Below are 17,745 nucleotides of genomic sequence, written 5' to 3'. Positions count from 1 at the left end.
ATGAAATTAATTCGGGCCCATTTCCGAATTCCATTACGCTGATGGGGTGGGTGGGTGTCCTTAAGGTGTAACAAGCTCATACAAAAGTGCGAAATTCATACGAAAAGCGCTACGAGGCGGTGGATTGATTGCTTGATATTCAATGTCTATTTTCGGTGCTATGAGATATGATAATGAACCGAATGTTGCCAATGGTCATTGCTATCATTCTAAAATCCAGCTGAATCCATTTTTATAAGTATTAATTAATATTTGCGATGTGCAATCAAAATGTCTCTTGTATCTAAAGATGTTTATTTTAGTAATTATGCGACATTTTGTCTCTTACATAATAGTGTTGATTCTACTTCCATATAAGATTCAGTACTTATAATGCGAATGATTACTTTGAAGGCAACAATCAAGGTAATAAATCTTCGAGCTGTTTAGTAGAATACCTAGAAGTAGATGAAAAACCGAATTTAGTACTATACCATTTAATTCCACTAGAGTTTGTATCCTTTGACAGATACGCGTATTTTGACCTCAACTGTAAGGCCGTCTTCAGTGTTGTGTACTTAGACTCGACTTGAAGAAAACCATCGTATACACACATTATATATTAACACTAGGTATAAACGTATTTCATTACCCATTTTTTTAAACTTAAAATTTATGATCTGTAACCGTCGGTTCCATGTTTAGCTTGTTGGCTCCACCACAAGTCTACAATTTCCCATCCCATAACCTAATACGCCCTTATCCCAAGTAAGCTACTAAAACAAATGGAGCTAGCAGCACTCATACATTAGACTTGATGTGTGAGTCAATGGCATCTCCACTCTCACGGCCATCTGTCATGCTTGAGTGACTGCACGAAATTGAATAGTGTGAACCAAGCTTTATATTTAAATGACAATTCCAACCCACAGGTGGAGCGCCGGTAGCGTCAATACAGGCATGTATCGTTTTTATCATGCGAAAACCACAAAAGTTATGCTAGCTGGTCTTAGCTTTCCTATAAATACGCCAACATTCCTAGATTCAGATCTCTTTTGGCTGGTGATTCTAGAACGGTTTAGAAGTGCGCGCGTGTGTAGCCTTTTATTCATTTTGGAGGTTAGATCTGATTACCTCATGTGGTGCAAGTGTTTTAATTCTGGGCCATTGTCTCTTCATAATAGGTTCTTCAAAAAATGATTGTTAGTCCGTTAGTGCAACCTACTATCTAACGTATTGTTAGTACGGTTAAAATTAGTAGTCAGAAGGGGTTAAATCATGCAAACGTAAGATCAGTGTTAGTATTTGTTAGATAAAGCCTAAAATAATATGTTAAAACTTATAGTTATTGTGTTAAAACCTCAAGGAACAAGAACAGTACAACAAACAAGTTAAAAACCAACAAGAAAAAGGTAATACTTTTGTGAAACAAATCAGATAGTGATAAATATGACGTCACAGGGTCTAATCTGTGGTTAGGTCCAAGCAATGGACCTTTTTCTTCTCTTTGGAGCGAATTTCTAATAAGCAGTTCATCGGATGCTACTAGCGACGCCGAAAGACCCACCGAAGTTCAGCGCCAGTAAATTGCAGCCAAAAGTGCCAGTGTTTATGGCTTTAGAGGAGTGGTCCAATACCAAGTTCGTAATATTGAGACTTCCGAAGCATGAAGGATTTTTCCTGGGAGTAGCATCTCCACAAGTAGGCGTTGGAATGGCGCCCCTAGAACCCCCACCCCCCCCCCCCCCCCCCTCCCCCCTACATCTGGATCAACGTTTCGAGGATGTGCTTTCATGTCACCAACCATCATCTTCGACGGCATCCGAACCCATTTCATCACTTCGGCATGGGTTGTCGAAAATCAGCAATCGATCAGGGTATCATCATGGCCGCCATCTTCCTGCCTGTGTTATTGTCGATCGGGCTTCACTGCCGGATGTATCCATCAACCAGTGCAAACCAGAGGTTCCCAAACCACAAGCTACCATTCATCAAAACCGCAAGTATTGACCCCAGAAGATGTGACGTCATTTAAATAAATATGTTATACTGTTAGAAGAACCACAGTGGTAGCTAATTTCGAGAGCATAGCCCTGGGTTAAGATATTTCCACCACTTCTTGTTATTTTCCGCTTTGCCGGGCTCAAAAGGAGCCATCAGGCCTCGCCTTTTTGGAATCCCCGAATTTAATTTGTGTTTTCCGTATTTCAATGTTTGTATTGTGCCTATTTGTGAAACACCAGTGGGTAAGTTTACTTTGAACAGTGGTCCTATTCAAGAAAAATGTCCTCAGCTGGAGATGTGAGAGACAAGTCACGTTGAACGACCCTGTGATCCACAATCCCTGAGCTACCGAGTTACAGATCTTTAGGTACATTTCATCCCTTTTTTGTTGAAACTTTAAGTGCTGAAAGGTATATCACGGGAACGATTAGTTGAATAGCCATGTATTGCCGTTGCCGTTGTCTCTGTTGAATAGCGTCGTAGGTACCTGTTTGCAAATTTCCAGACTCTCCGCCTCATCCAGTTTCCAAGGAGAAGAAACATTCCTCAAAATTTTGATATCGGCCGTCGTAATTGTATGTCATTCTGAAAAGATATGTTCTGCCACCTTAGATTTGAAATCGTATGTCATCCCCTTGTCTATCGTCTTCTGAGCTTTTCCTATTTCCGCTAAGTGTTCTTTGAATCTAACCTCGAGAGACCGCTTTGTTTGACCAATGTAGACCTTGCTGCAGTGGGAGCAGCTGATTTAGTGTTTAGTGTGTTTACCGGATCCTTGGTAGAGCCTAACGAAGTCCTAAGTTGGAAAATACCAAATCGATTATAAAGCTAAGGAATTTTGGAATCGATTTGGTATTTTTCAGCAGAGACCAACAAACAATTGCTAGAACAAATTTTTTTCTGAAAACCTGTGTAAATATTCAAATTGAAGTTTCTTGCAATCACTAGCGCCGCCACACGGCGAATTGCGTCAATCAGTGGTGAATATCAGTATCTTGAAATATTACATATTCACCACTGACAACGTCATGGAAACTTAGCGATGATAGCGCCACCACGATGTTACTACTTGTGTTGCCTTTCAAAATTACCGTTAATTGTCTTACACAGTTTTACAATCGGACTTCAACATCTGTTATCTGTGATGTAGGCAATGTGACAAAATCTGTTATCTGTGCCTACATTGACCCTGATAAAAATCCTGTTAACTTAATGAGATACTCGTGGTTAATCGTGGCACTATCGAGATGAACAACTACCTATGATATATTTGAAATCCCAGTTGGTTTCATCTGTCACCACTTGCCACCCGAAAACATATACGACCCCCAAAGTGATTGATATTTGCACTTGAATTACTATAATTACTTTCTCTTACATTTTAGAGCCCTAGTGTCGAGAAAATGATTCATTCTGACAGTTTACACAATTTTGTAGAAAAATTTTGCTACCAAAAACATCACATTTTCAAAATATTTGAGTAAAATGGTTTTTGAAGGATCGTTCATAAAATACCTTCATATTTTGCCAAACATACCATATTTAAAGATCGTCATTTCAAAAATTTAAATTTCACTGCAGCAAAGTTGCGAACTAACATTTACCCTACAATTTTTATATTAAATTTAGGGGAGGGATTATGTTTAAAACTATAAATTGAACTTTAACACTTCACTTTTGCAAAAGTGTAAAATACTAAAATCACTAGTAAGGCGAGCAAATACCTTTAAACTCTAATATGTGTTGCTTATCTTGACAGATAGGCCTATTTCGTCTGCGACTTACAGAATTCTTCAGTGTCGAGTGCTCGACTTGAAGAGAACATCGCATGGATCTATTATTTATACTAGAAAAAAAGTGTGTGGGTATGTTAGAACTAGATTCTACCTGTAATCGTATTCAGGGGGTCATTTTTTAATTGTGTACCTAATCAAATGAAAGGATTGTCAAAATTAGAAATTCCTGCTTGTTTGGCAGGTGGTCAATTAATGTGTTTATGTATTGTGTGTGTGTGAAGGTTAGGTATAAGTTTAAACAGCCAAGAGTACCCATTTCCTTGATCTTTGTTTAGTAATTTATTGTTGTTTTGTTTGAAAAATCTAAAAATAGCCGATGATGAAATTTTAGTTTCTTTTGATGTCAAATCTTTATTCCTTAGCATACCTGTTAAAGAGGCCATAAGCCTATTAGAAGATTGGCTACTTAGTCAATATGAAGGCACAGATTGGATAAAACAAGTAGGTACATATATTAAATTAACTAAACTTTGCATGCAAGAAAACTATGTTTCCTTTAGATATGAAACTTATAAACAGTTAAATGGAGCCCCAATGGGAAACCCTCTTTCTCCATTTTTAAGTGAGATTTTTATGGCAAATTTAGAGAAACGATTAAAAGATAAAAACCAGCTCCCGAAAATCTGGTGGAGATACGTTAATGATGTTTTCAGCATAGTTAAAAAACACACCTTATCCCAAACTTTAGAAACAATTAATAAGGCTCACAAAAACATTGAATTTACTTACGAAGTGGAACAGGATAACAAATTGCCTTTCTTGGACTTACTTATTGTAAAGGAGCACTCATCACTTACATTTGAAAACCAACTAACACTCAACGTATTATTCCAAACACATCAAATCACACACACCAACTCAAAATGTCTTCCTTCAATCACATGATACATCGAATGCTAACAATCCCCCTCAGTGAAACTGGTAGAAGAAAGGAACTCAACTACATTTCTGAAACAGGACAATTAAACGGTTATACAAGACAAACAATAAAACAACTCATTGACAAAAGAACACGAGAACAATACAAACGTTCACTTACTACTCTGACAAAAGAACAACCAATTCTCAAACGTATAGCCGTCAATTACAACGATGAAACAAAAAAGCTACACCCAATCCTACGAAAGTTTGGTTTCGAGTTAGTTGTTACCAGTAGACACAACCAACTCCAAACTCTCCTAGGTTCAACGAAAGACCCAATTGACAGTTTATATAAATCAGGCGTTTACCAAATTACATGCGATCACTGCAATAAAATTTACATAGGACAAACAAAACGGACTCTCAATACACGTTTTAAAGAACACGTAGCAGAAGTTACTAAGGCACACAAAGACACAGAAAAAGAACATGTACACCATTTCAAATCAAAAGTTGCAGAACATATTTACAATGAACAACATTTCTTTAACACAAAAAATATCAAACTCTACTGAATTAAGTTCACGATTTCGGCCTATCGAAATACTGTGCGACATTCTCCATATAAAACGTATTTTGCGGCCATTTTGTTTTGGTTAATTTATCAAAAAAAAAAATTAAATTTGGACTACACAGTGCAGTGGTAGGCCACTCTGGAAAAATCATACAAACCAGTTAAGTATTGTTGGATAATTACGATATAATGTTTTTTGAAGTTTTCAAGATCTATATATGGCCAGCGTGGTACCAGAAACCCAAATGCTCATTACCCAACGACGGCTTTACCAAATTGCTTCATTTTTTTCGCAACATACACTCATTGTATTGTTCCTAAGCAGTGTTGTGAAAAACTCAATTTCTCATAACTCACCCTTGAGATTTTTCATGCGTGAGTTCTCAATCACGCAACTCAGCAGTCAAAAAATCATGGATGAGTTGGATCACTTTTTTGACTCATTGTCTCGTATTTCCACAGTTTACTCACACACGGCAATAATTTCTTGTTAGTCTGGTAAAATTATAGTAATCCTCTCTAACGTTCATTGGCATAGGAACAGGGGGGGGGGGGGGGGGCAGGGGGGCCAGGCCCCCTCCAGAACCATCCAGCCCCCCCCCCCCCAGAAATTTTGGATGATAATATATATGAACATCAAAAATAAATATATAACATGATTCTATCGTGAAGAAAAACCTTTATAATTAAATAATAATTTTTTTAAGTAGTTATTTTATTTTGTACATCAATAGTGGGAGAACCTTGCTTGTCGTACACAGCATCAGTGTAGCGGTTCTGACTTCGGTGAATCGCGCAACAACCGAAATATTAACCATCCGGTTGTCGCTCAATTGGTAACCGATAGAACCAGCTTAATGTTATGTGCGATAAGCGCAGTTTTCGATACCTCCATTGCAAAAAATATTGTTATACTAAAATGCGTCAGTATCCTGAAAATTCGTATACAACTCGTATAATGTTCGATAAAATTAATTGAGAAATAAGCAAAATTACTACAGGAGCTTCTAAGTCAGAAGATATTTGGGATTTTTGGCGAATTCGTTACAGATCTTTTCCAGAAATTTCAACCTAGCTAAGACTTTTAAGAAAAGTCCAACAAAATCAGCCATACTTGTTTATCTTGCATTAAATACTTTCTTTGATTTCGCATAATTTTTTTTAAATAATTTCTCATGAATAAACTTATTGCATAAACTCTTGGCTACGTTTTTCAAATACAAAGTTTTATATGCTCAAAAACTTTAGTATAATCAAATTTCTCATAGAATATCGAAGCTAGCATAGCTTTTACTACAAATCTTTCGGAAATAAGTCAAATAAAAATGTGCGATTAGTTCATACTTTCAACGTAAATTCCTCCTGAAGGACAACCATTCCTCCTATGTCTTATCCACAAATTGATTCCAGAATATGTTCCCGGATATGACTAAAAAAAAAAAATTGTGGCTCTAAAAGTTCAATCTTTTTCTTCGCAATTCCTCCAAAAATTGCATTGACTTGACTTTGTCAATTTTTTTCATATAGGTTCACAAAACCATGTATTAAAAATTATATCGCGAAGTTTATCAAAAGTCCTTCAGAAATTTTCACACTTTGTACTATATTTTTTTCTGTAAATTCTACTTCAAATCCCCGGATTATAGAGGAATTTCTTGAACAACTTCGACGAAATTTTTTTGATACTCTAAAAATCAACATTTTAAAGAATCTAAAGAGAAAAATCTAGGAATCGTTTAAAATTGCAGAATTTTTATAAGTATGGTTACCGATTTCTGAAAGTCCATCAGGAATTCCTCCACAAACAAAATCTCTAGAAAATACTTGGATGGAGCTCTGTGGATTTTTTTAGAGGAATCGTTGGACGACATTCCAGAGAAACAATAATATAGTTCTCCGACATAATCCCTATACAAATCACTCGTGATTTTTTTTTAGTTTTCGTGGAAAAATTTATGATAGATTACCTACATTTCCCTAGAAACTTTATACGAATGTTTTAATTTTGAAAATTTTTCTTAGTTATTTTTGAAGAAATTTTCCAATGAGAACTTTGAAGGCATGCGAGGAGTTTGAATTGATTTTTGGATGAATTCAATGAAACACTTAGAACTTTCTGTGAAAAAATGCAAATAGATCTGTAGAGAACTTCTCTGAGAAATCTCGAAAAATATTTTCCCAATTGAATCTTATTTAATTGTTTAAGAAAATCTTGTGAAATATTAGGAGGAATCCTTAGAGTAACCTGGATAAATCAACCCTGGACAATTTTTTACTATGATTTCTTGAAGCAATCCTTGAAGAATTTTTAAGAGATATGTTTAAGGAATATGAAGAGAAACTTTAGGAAGAATCTCAAAGGCAAAATTGGAAGAAATTTGGTGAAGAATTCGTGGAACGAATCCTTGCTTGATGATCTTGAAGACGGTTTTAATGATTATTTAATTATTAATGAACAACTGGATGAGATTTTAAACTCAAAGAATTTATGTGCAATAAGAAGTGCAATAAAAAAAAAACGATAAATTATTGGGTGAAGAATTTGGTTGAAACATGTCTCGTCATGTCCTGGTAGGAGATATCACAAAACTCTCTGAGCAAAAAGTGTGCGCGCTTAATCAGGCTTTCGCGAAAACATAAAACTATCCATGCCTTTCATCGTGCTGAAAAGATATGACCAAAAAAACTGCTACTAGGTCCGAATTGGACCATGTTCCCCTACGTATAGGATCATCATGGAAAGTGATTCAGGGGTCTATTTTGTAAATCGAACAGAATCATGTGACTCGTCTATAATCACTGTCGATCAAAGTAAGCATGCATATTTCAGATGTCACCTGTCGACACCCATAGTAATTCAGTCACATAGAGTGACAATTGTCGAAAAACTCGAGTGACAGAGCTAAGTCGAGCGATTTTTTTAGTCGACAGTGACTCCAGTCGAGTCATTTTGATCGACTCAACTTATAAAATAGGGCCCTCAAATTCTGAATTCTTCAAGAGATTATTTTAAGCAATTTGATACATATGCTTCTAGAAATTTTGTGGTAAAATCAGAAAGCATAGAGAAGCTTCAAGAATAAGAAATCTGTCGAATAATAACTACTAAGGGGCGGTCCATTAATTACGTAAGGGTTTATGGGGGGAGGGGGTCTGAGATTTCTTAAGTGCCATACAAATTATTTTTAATTTTCATACAAAAAATCTTACAAGTGGGGGGGGGGGGGGGCGGGGGTGAAAAACCCCGAAAAATGTCTTACGTAATAAATGGACAGCCCCTAATCCCAGATTTCCAGTGAGAATCCCAGGAATAAATCATTGAAAATAGGTAAAGGAGTTCTTGGAAAATGCATTGGAAAAGTACGGAAACCATTCATAAAGAAATCTTCGATACTTGAAGAATTTATGGAAGAATAACAAAGGGATATTCCTCATGTGTTCTCTGGAAGAATTCTTGACGGTTTTTTTATTGGATTAGACAAGAAATGAATATTTTCCGTAGTGAAAATTTAAATTTACAAGTATCATTGTGCAGCAATATGAGACAAAATCACAAATAAATTAAATCAATACAAATCTATGCAAATCACGAAGTTTGTGAAAATCGTGATTATTGTGACCGACATTACTTCTGTAAACCAAGAGTTTGCCAGGTCCCCCCTAGGCCCCCTCCAGAAAAAAATCCTAGCTACGCCAATGCTAACGTTAACAACAACATTCGGGTTTCACGAGATTTTGACGGGTTTTGCGACTGAATCATTTTTTACGATTTGAGTTGATTGAGTGATTTTGCATCATAATCTCAAGCGTGAGATTTGCGAAGCAGATCCGAACCTGCATAGATCTACTTGTCCTTTGAATTTGCTTGATTATGCTATTTGTCTGTACCCCGAATGCAATTCCAGGGTAATACACTAGAAAGAACAATAAACAATAAGAAGATTTTGGTCATTTTCGACTAAGCACATTTGGCCAAAATTGCAAAGATCGGTGGAACTCGAAAGAATCGACAACCAAATAAAGAAGGGTAAAATCAGATGATCCGGAATAGGTCATTCTAGAAAAAGAGATACACCCGATTCTGTTTTGGCACGGGGGATGCGTACCGTACAAAAACAGAATCGGGTGTATACGGGGGATTTGCATTCGGTTGATTGACGTTTGTGGAAACGACATTCGGTGAATTGACACTCGGCGAAAAGTAGCACAACTAATCGTATTCAAAATTCTACTCATTGCTTATTTAATATGTTTTGGATGGAGAACCGACAGTCGGACGTTAAAAGTAGAGTTATATAGTTGTAGCCAAATTTAGCCAGTTCAGCCATAACAAGCTGAAAAGATACGTTGAAAGAACAGCTTATTTTTGAAAGAAGGGTGAATCATCTATGAAATGCAAACATATGAAAATGGTGCATAATGACATGATAAAGTATGAAGATATCTTAGACTCCTCTTCGATTCTTATGTATTTTTCTGCGTTAAAAAATGACCCTCTTCTTCCCAGAAATGGTCCAGAAAGTCACAGTTTTCTGATCGCAACACGGAGTTAAGAAGAAATGTCATTTTAAAAGGGCTCTATGTAGGAAGTTTCTTGATCCAGTCAGTCATTTATTTTCTTTTCTTTAGCGAAACATCATATTGCTGTTTGCATTTGTGATGCAAATGTTGACTAAACGTCCTCCGAATGCGGTAACACAAAACAATCAAAGGACACCTAGCAATGATTATATAAATCACAGCCGCCGTAGCAAGAAAAATCTATCATTGACATCGCATTTCTTGCCAAAAATCTTACCGCATTTGGTGTTCCCGCATTTGATATTTGCATTTCAAACGCGCACAGCAATACTTAGCTTTAAATTGAAATTGCGTGTCACAATTTTAACCTAGCCTCAAGGGTTAAAATAATGAATGGAGCCTCAAAGTTTGTGTCGTTCATATTGTCATAGCTTACATTATCAAACAATCTTGAAATAGACGCATGGATGATAATGATGCTTATTTAATAGCGTTTTTGCACGTGAAAACGAATGCGTTCTGAAATGGGAAATAGCAATCAAACTTGTTTCTTGTGAAATAGATGATCGATGAAGAGAATTCGATCATGCTACGTATCGTCATTCTAGAATACGCTTGAATAAGTTAGTACTTCAAAAACTAAATACCTCACCGGCCTGCTAAGATCTTATCACACAAAAATCATAGATATGCAACGTTTTTGTCCTATCGCGATCCGAAAGGTGCGCAGAAAGGTCGTCGAACCGGCGGCTGTTATCTTCGCCCGTCGCTCTTGCATGCACTCATGGCATTCATGTTTTGCGCCTCACTTAATATGGCCACCTTTCTCTTTCTTCCTGCAATCTGCCAGCTAGAGTGGCGCTGCGCTGCATCTTGAAATACAACTACTCCCTGTATCAAACCAAACGAGAGCGCGCGCGCGTTTTCAAAATTCCTTGCACCCGTTATCTCTCTTCTGGTGTGCAGCGCACACCTCCACCAAGGTTTCCAAATTGTTTTGGTAGTTATTCACCCATCCGAAGCTCGCGCTGTGCGTGGTTACGTTCGATATGTAGAGTCAGAGCGCGCGCTTCCCAAAAACTCGAAACCTGCGATAACCATACTGATGACGTATGGGTTTTCAGCTTTCGGAAGTTTGGTTTGCCTTTATCACGAATACACCGTCGCCACGGCAATGGAAGACTTTCGATGCACTGCACACTAGATCGAAAAAGGGTTAAGGCGAAACCACTACCATGATGAGTTGAACGATGGGCATGCATAAAGTTGGTAAGAGCAATCGTTTCTTTTGCGTGCATGATTTTTATTTCTTGAAATGAGGTATGAAATCGCAATAAATCAAATTCTTTATGTTTCTTAGAATTGCTTATCGTCAATCAACTAATGAACAACTAACGAATCATTCCCATATTGGGTTGTTTTGCTCTCGTGGAACTGGATCGATCAAAGTGGGCCATTGCAGTTGCTTATTTTTTATCTGCGACAAAAAAATGAGGTCAAAGCTAACCCAGCTGTCATCAACGTAGAACAACAAGGGTTCCAAATGACGACGTCTAGCGGCAGCCTTGAAATAGGCAGGCAGCTACTGCACAAGGCAGATAACAAGTTGCCTAATTACCGCAGACTGACAGGAGACAGATTGACAGAGAGACAGACAGAAAGCTTCGGTCATTTGGGGCATAACCTCAACCTAATGAGATATGCATCCACAACAAAAACACCAGTCTTGTACACGTTTGATAAACAAGAAAATAACATCATAATTCGTTTACTTGATCCCTCGGTGCATAGCGCAGCATACTTTCCATCTAACTGTACTGCAAACCTAGTGAAACTGGTTGTCTTGTACACAGATACAACTCACTAATAAAAATTCCATTTCGAAAAGCATAAATCCAGGTCACTTGAAAGCACTCACGGTTCTTACCTCAATCAGCACTTTTCACCTTGCCAGTCACTACTGTTCCCTCCACTGCACTTCCAACGCAAAACCGCCAAATGGATCTCCTTCACTGCCCATTTCCCGAAAATTTCACTCACTTCACCGAATCCCAATTTACATAACACCCCCGCTCGCCAGAATTCCAAAACCTGCCCGCACCAAATAATATATATTTTCACTTCTTCACTCTAGGCAAAATACTGCCCGCTCGCTCACTTGAAGGCAAAATAAAAATTCTAAAATGGCGTCTGGCGCAGCCTACTGTACTGCCGTCTGTCAAACTCCCAACCAACCAACCAACAAACCAACAGAGTCCCAATCAACTCTGCTCGACTACGGAAAGGGGCCACTCGACATGAAAGAAAGTTCACTTTTTCACCACCGAATCGCGCACGGAACCGCTCGAATCCATTTGCTTCCGGCGCGTAACGTCCCGGGCTACACTTTGCGACGCACTTTGGCCACTTTCGAGCGCGACAAACTGGCGTAAATATTGACAGAAAATTTCTCCGTCACTGCTGTAAGTGTTCGCGGTTTGGAAAAAAGTTCACCATCATCAAAACTGTTCCTCCAAATAGGAACGCGCGCTCTCACCAACACACGGAAGCGTTTATTTTGACTCTTGCTGTGTGGCACGAACGCGCTTTGCATCGAAGGTTAAGGTGGTGTGTGTGAGATCGGCTCTGTTTTGGATGCATCGATGTTACGAAACATGGCCAGGCAAAGAGTCTTTCACCTTAAACATTCGGGGTCATTCATGTAATGGCATCTAATGTTGAGTAATGGCATCTAATGTCGAATGAATCATTATCATCAATTAGGAAACAATTTCATTCAATGCTTGAGACATCGTAGAAGGCCATGGCAACTAGAAATATGCAAACAAGGGTTGAAAGTAATATATGAATAATCCCTTTCAAGTTACTGGCTCTAATCGTCGTGTTTTGACAACAACCCTGTTTGGATGTGTTGATTGGAATGTGAAGAAGACACATGAGTTTGACGTTTATTGGCGCCACTGCGTGTATAACAGTTGGCGCTTAAACACCCAAACGAAAAACGCAAAATTTAGAATGCATTTCTATTCGATGTGCTAACGATTTTAAACGTATTAGATTTAGATGAAATTTGTATTCCATTTGTAATGCATTCGAATTGTAATCCATTTTGATCTGACGGTTTGTAGAATTAAATCATATTTCGAATAAATTTCGATTGGATTAGGATTATTTGGATTGCATTTGTACAAGATTTTGATTATATTTCGATTGGATTAGAATTGGATTTTGATTGGATTTGGTTTGGATTTGGATGGGATTTGGATTGGATTTGGATTGGATTATGATTGGATTTGGATTGGATTTGGATTGGATTTCGATTCGATTTCGATTCGATTTCGATTCGATTTCGATTCGATTTCGATTCGATTTCGATTCGATTTCGATTCGATTTCGATTCGATTTTGATTCGATTTTGATTCAATTTCAATTCGATTTCGATTCGATTCGGTTTCGATTCGATTTCGATTCGATTCGATTTCGATTCGATTTCGATTCGATTTCGATTCGATTTCGATTCGATTTCGATTCGATTTCGATTCGATTCGATTCGATTTCGATTCGATTTCGATTCGATTTCGATTCGATTTCGATTCGATTTCGATTCGATTTCGATTCGATTTTCGATTCGATTCGATTCGATTTCGATTCGATTTCGATTCGATTTCGATTCGATTTTCGATTCGATTTTGATTCGATTTTGATTCGATTTCGATTCGATTTCGATTCGATTTCGATTCGATTTCGATTCGATTTCGATTCGATTTCGATTCGATTTCGATTCGATTTCGATTCGATTTCGATTCGATTTCGATTCGATTTCGATTCGATTTCGATTCGATTTCGATTCGATTTCGATTCGATTTCGATTCGATTTCGATTCGATTTCGATTCGATTTCGATTCGATTTCGATTCGATTTCGATTCGATTTCGATTCGATTTCGATTCGATTTCGATTCGATTTCGATTCGATTTCGATTCGATTCGATTCGATTTCGATTCGATTTCGATTCGATTTCGTCGATTCCGATTTCGATTCGATTTCGATTCGATTTCGATTCGATTTCGATTCGATTCGATTCGATTCGATTCGATTTCGATTCGATTTCGATTCGATTTTTCGATTTCGATTCGTTCGATTCGATTTCGATTCGATTTCGATTCGATTTTCGATTCGGATTTCGATTCGATTCGATTCGATTTCGATTCGATTTCGATTCGATTTCGATTCGATTTCGATTCGATTTCGATTCGATTTCGATTCGATTTCGATTCGATTTCGATTCGATTTCGATTCGATTTCGATTCGATTTCGATTCGATTTCGATCGATTTCGATTCGATTTCGATTCGATTTCGATTCGATTTCGATTCGATTTCGATTCGATTTTCGATTTCGATTTCGATTCGATTTCGATTCGATTTCGATTCGATTTCGATTCGATTTCGATTCGATTTCGATTCGATTTCGATTCGATTTCGATTCGATTTCGATTCGATTTCGATTCGATTTTCGATTCGATTTCGATTCGATTTCGATTCGATTTCGATTCGATTTCGATTCCGATTTCGATTCGATTTCGATTCGATTTCGATTCGATTTCGATTCGATTTCGATTCGATTTCGATTCGATTTCGATTCGATTTCGATTCGATTTCGATTCGATTTCGATTCGATTTCGATTCGATTTCGATTCGATTTCGATTCGATTTCGATTCGATTTCGATTCGATTTCGATTCGATTTCGATTTCGATTTCGATTCGATTTCGATTCGATTTCGATTCGATTTCGATTCGATTTCGATTCGATTTCGATTCGATTTCGATTTCGATTTCGATTCGATTTCGATTCGATTTCGATTCGATTTCGATTCGATTTCGATTCGATTTCGATTCGATTTCGATTCGATTTCGATTCGATTTCGATTCGATTTCGATTCGATTTCGATTTCGATTTCGATTCGATTTCGATTCGATTTCGATTCGATTTCGATTCGATTTCGATTCGATTTTCGATTCGATTCGATTTCGATTCGATTTCGATTCGATTTCGATTCGATTTCGATTCGATTTCGATTCGATTTCGATTCGATTTCGATTCGATTCGATTCGATTTCGATTCGATTTCGATTCGATTTCGATTCGATTTCGATTCGATTTCGATTCGATTTCGATTCGATTTCGATTCGATTTCGATTCGATTTCGATTCGATTTCGATTCGATTTCGATTCGATTTCGATTCGATTTCGATTCGATTTCGATTCGATTTCGATTCGATTTCGATTCGATTTCGATTCGATTTCGATTCGATTTCGATTCGATTTCGATTCGATTTCGATTCGATTTCGATTCGATTTCGATTCGATTTCGATTCGATTTCGATTCGATTTCGATTCGATTTCGATTCGATTTCGATTCGATTTCGATCGATTTCGATTCGATTTCGATTCGATTTCGATTCGATTTCGATTCGATTTCGATTCGATTTCGATTCGATTTCGATTCGATTTCGATTCGATTCGATTCGATTTCGATTCGATTTCGATTCGATTTCGATTCGATTTCGATTCGATTTCGATTCGATTTCGATTCGATTTCGATTCGATTTCGATTCGATTTCGATTCGATTTCGATTCGATTTCGATTCGATTTCGATTCGATTTCGATTCGATTTCGATTCGATTTCGATTCGATTTCGATTCGATTTCGATTCGATTTCGATTCGATTTCGATTCGATTTCGATTCGATTTCGATTCGATTTCGATTCGATTTCGATTCGATTTCGATTCGATTTCGATTCGATTTCGATTCGATTTCGATTCGATTTCGATTCGATTTCGATTCGATTTCGATTCGATTTCGATTCGATTTCGATTCGATTTCGATTCGATTTCGATTCGATTTCGATTCGATTTCGATTCGATTTCGATTCGATTTCGATTCGATTTCGATTCGATTTCGATTCGATTTCGATTCGATTTCGATTCGATTTCGATTTCGATTCGATTTCGATTCGATTTCGATTCGATTTCGATTCGATTTCGATTCGATTTCGATTCGATTTCGATTCGATTTCGATTCGATTTCGATTCGATTTCGATTCGATTTCGATTCGATTCGATTTCGATTCGATTTCGATTCGATTTCGATTCGATTTCGATTCGATTTCGATTCGATTTCGATTCGATTTCGATTCGATTTCGATTCGATTTCGATTCGATTTCGATTCGATTTCGATTCGATTTCGATTCGATTTCGATTCGATTTCGATTCGATTTCGATTCGATTTCGATTCGATTTCGATTCGATTTCGATTCGATTTCGATTCGATTTCGATTCGATTTCGATTCGATTTCGATTCGATTTCGATTCGATTTCGATTCGATTTCGATTCGATTTCGATTCGATTTCGATTCGATTTCGATTCGATTTCGATTCGATTTCGATTCGATTTCGATTCGATTTCGATTCGATTTCGATTCGATTTCGATTCGATTTCGATTCGATTCGATTCGATTTCGATTCGATTTCGATTCGATTTCGATTCGATTTCGATTCGATTTCGATTCGATTTCGATTCGATTTCGATTCGATTTCGATTCGATTTCGATTCGATTTCGATTCGATTCGATTTCGATTCGATTTCGATTCGATTTCGATTCGATTTCGATTCGATTTCGATTCGATTTCGATTCGATTTCGATTCGATTTCGATTCGATTTCGATTCGATTTCGATTCGATTTCGATTCGATTTCGATTCGATTTCGATTCGATTTCGATTCGATTTCGATTCGATTTCGATTCGATTTCGATTCGATTTCGATTCGATTTCGATTCGATTTCGATTCGATTTCGATTCGATTTCGATTCGATTTCGATTCGATTTCGATTCGATTTCGATTCGATTTCGATTCGATTTCGATTCGATTTCGATTCGATTTCGATTCGATTTCGATTCGATTTCGATTCGATTTCGATTCGATTTCGATTCGATTTCGATTCGATTTCGATTCGATTTCGATTCGATTCGATTCGATTTCGATTTTCGATTCGATTTCGATTCGATTTCGATTCGATTTCGATTCGATTTCGATTCGATTTCGATTCGATTTCGATTCGATTTCGATTCGATTTCGATTCGATTTCGATTCGATTTCGATTCGATTTCGATTCGATTTCGATTCGATTTCGATTCGATTTCGATTCGATTTCGATTCGATTTCGATTCGATTTCGATTCGATTTCGATTCGATTTCGATTCGATTTCGATTCGATTTCGATTCGATTTCGATTCGATTTCGATTCGATTTCGATTCGATTTCGATTCGATTTCGATTCGATTTCGATTCGATTTCGATTCGATTTCGATTCGATTTCGATTCGATTTCGATTCGATTTCGATTCGATTTCGATTCGATTTCGATTCGATTTCGATTCGATTTCGATTCGATTTCGATTCGATTTCGATTCGATTTCGATTCGATTTCGATTCGATTTCGATTCGATTTCGATTCGATTTCGATTCGATTTCGATTTCGATTCGATTTCGATTTCGATTTCGATTCGATTTCGATTCGATTTTCGATTCGATTTCGATTCGATTTCGATTCGATTTCGATTCGATTTCGATTCGATTTCGATTCGATTTCGATTCGATTTCGATTCGATTTCGATTCGATTTCGATTCGATTTCGATTCGATTTCGATTCGATTTCGATTCGATTTCGATTCGATTTCGATTCGATTTCGATTCGATTTCGATTCGATTTCGATTCGATTTCGATTCGATTTCGATTCGATTTCGATTCGATTTCGATTCGATTTCGATTCGATTTCGATTCGATTTCGATTCGATTTCGATTCGATTTCGATTCGATTTCGATTCGATTTCGATTCGATTTCGATTCGATTTCGATTCGATTTCGATTCGATTTCGATTCGATTTCGATTCGATTTCGATTCGATTTCGATTCGATTTCGATTCGATTTCGATTCGATTTCGATTC

The 17,745-nt window shown here is 37.3% G+C and overlaps 1 protein-coding gene across 2 annotated transcripts in view; it reads right to left on the bottom strand.

Moving 5' to 3' along the window:
• Window positions 1-12,248, bottom strand: part of LOC5572241 (histone-lysine N-methyltransferase ash1) — a 53,019-nt gene extending 40,771 nt beyond the window's left edge. Inside the window, exons 1-2 of one of the 2 annotated variants that reach the window (XM_021851534.1) lie at window positions 11,975-12,248; window positions 11,663-11,826 (exon numbers count right to left, since the gene is read on the bottom strand). The gene's annotated coding sequence lies outside the window, so the exon portion shown is untranslated. Of the gene's footprint in view, window positions 1-11,662 lie in introns of both variants that reach the window. The other variant, XM_021851535.1, reaches the window with a different exon arrangement.
• Between the last annotated feature and the right edge of the window lie 5,497 nt (window positions 12,249-17,745).

This window comes from Aedes aegypti, chromosome 3, assembly GCF_002204515.2.
Source record: "Aedes aegypti strain LVP_AGWG chromosome 3, AaegL5.0 Primary Assembly, whole genome shotgun sequence".
NCBI lineage: Eukaryota > Metazoa > Arthropoda > Insecta > Diptera > Culicidae > Aedes > Aedes aegypti.
Note: the sequence above shows the minus strand (reverse complement) of the source record. Positions and strands in the feature narration are given on the sequence as shown.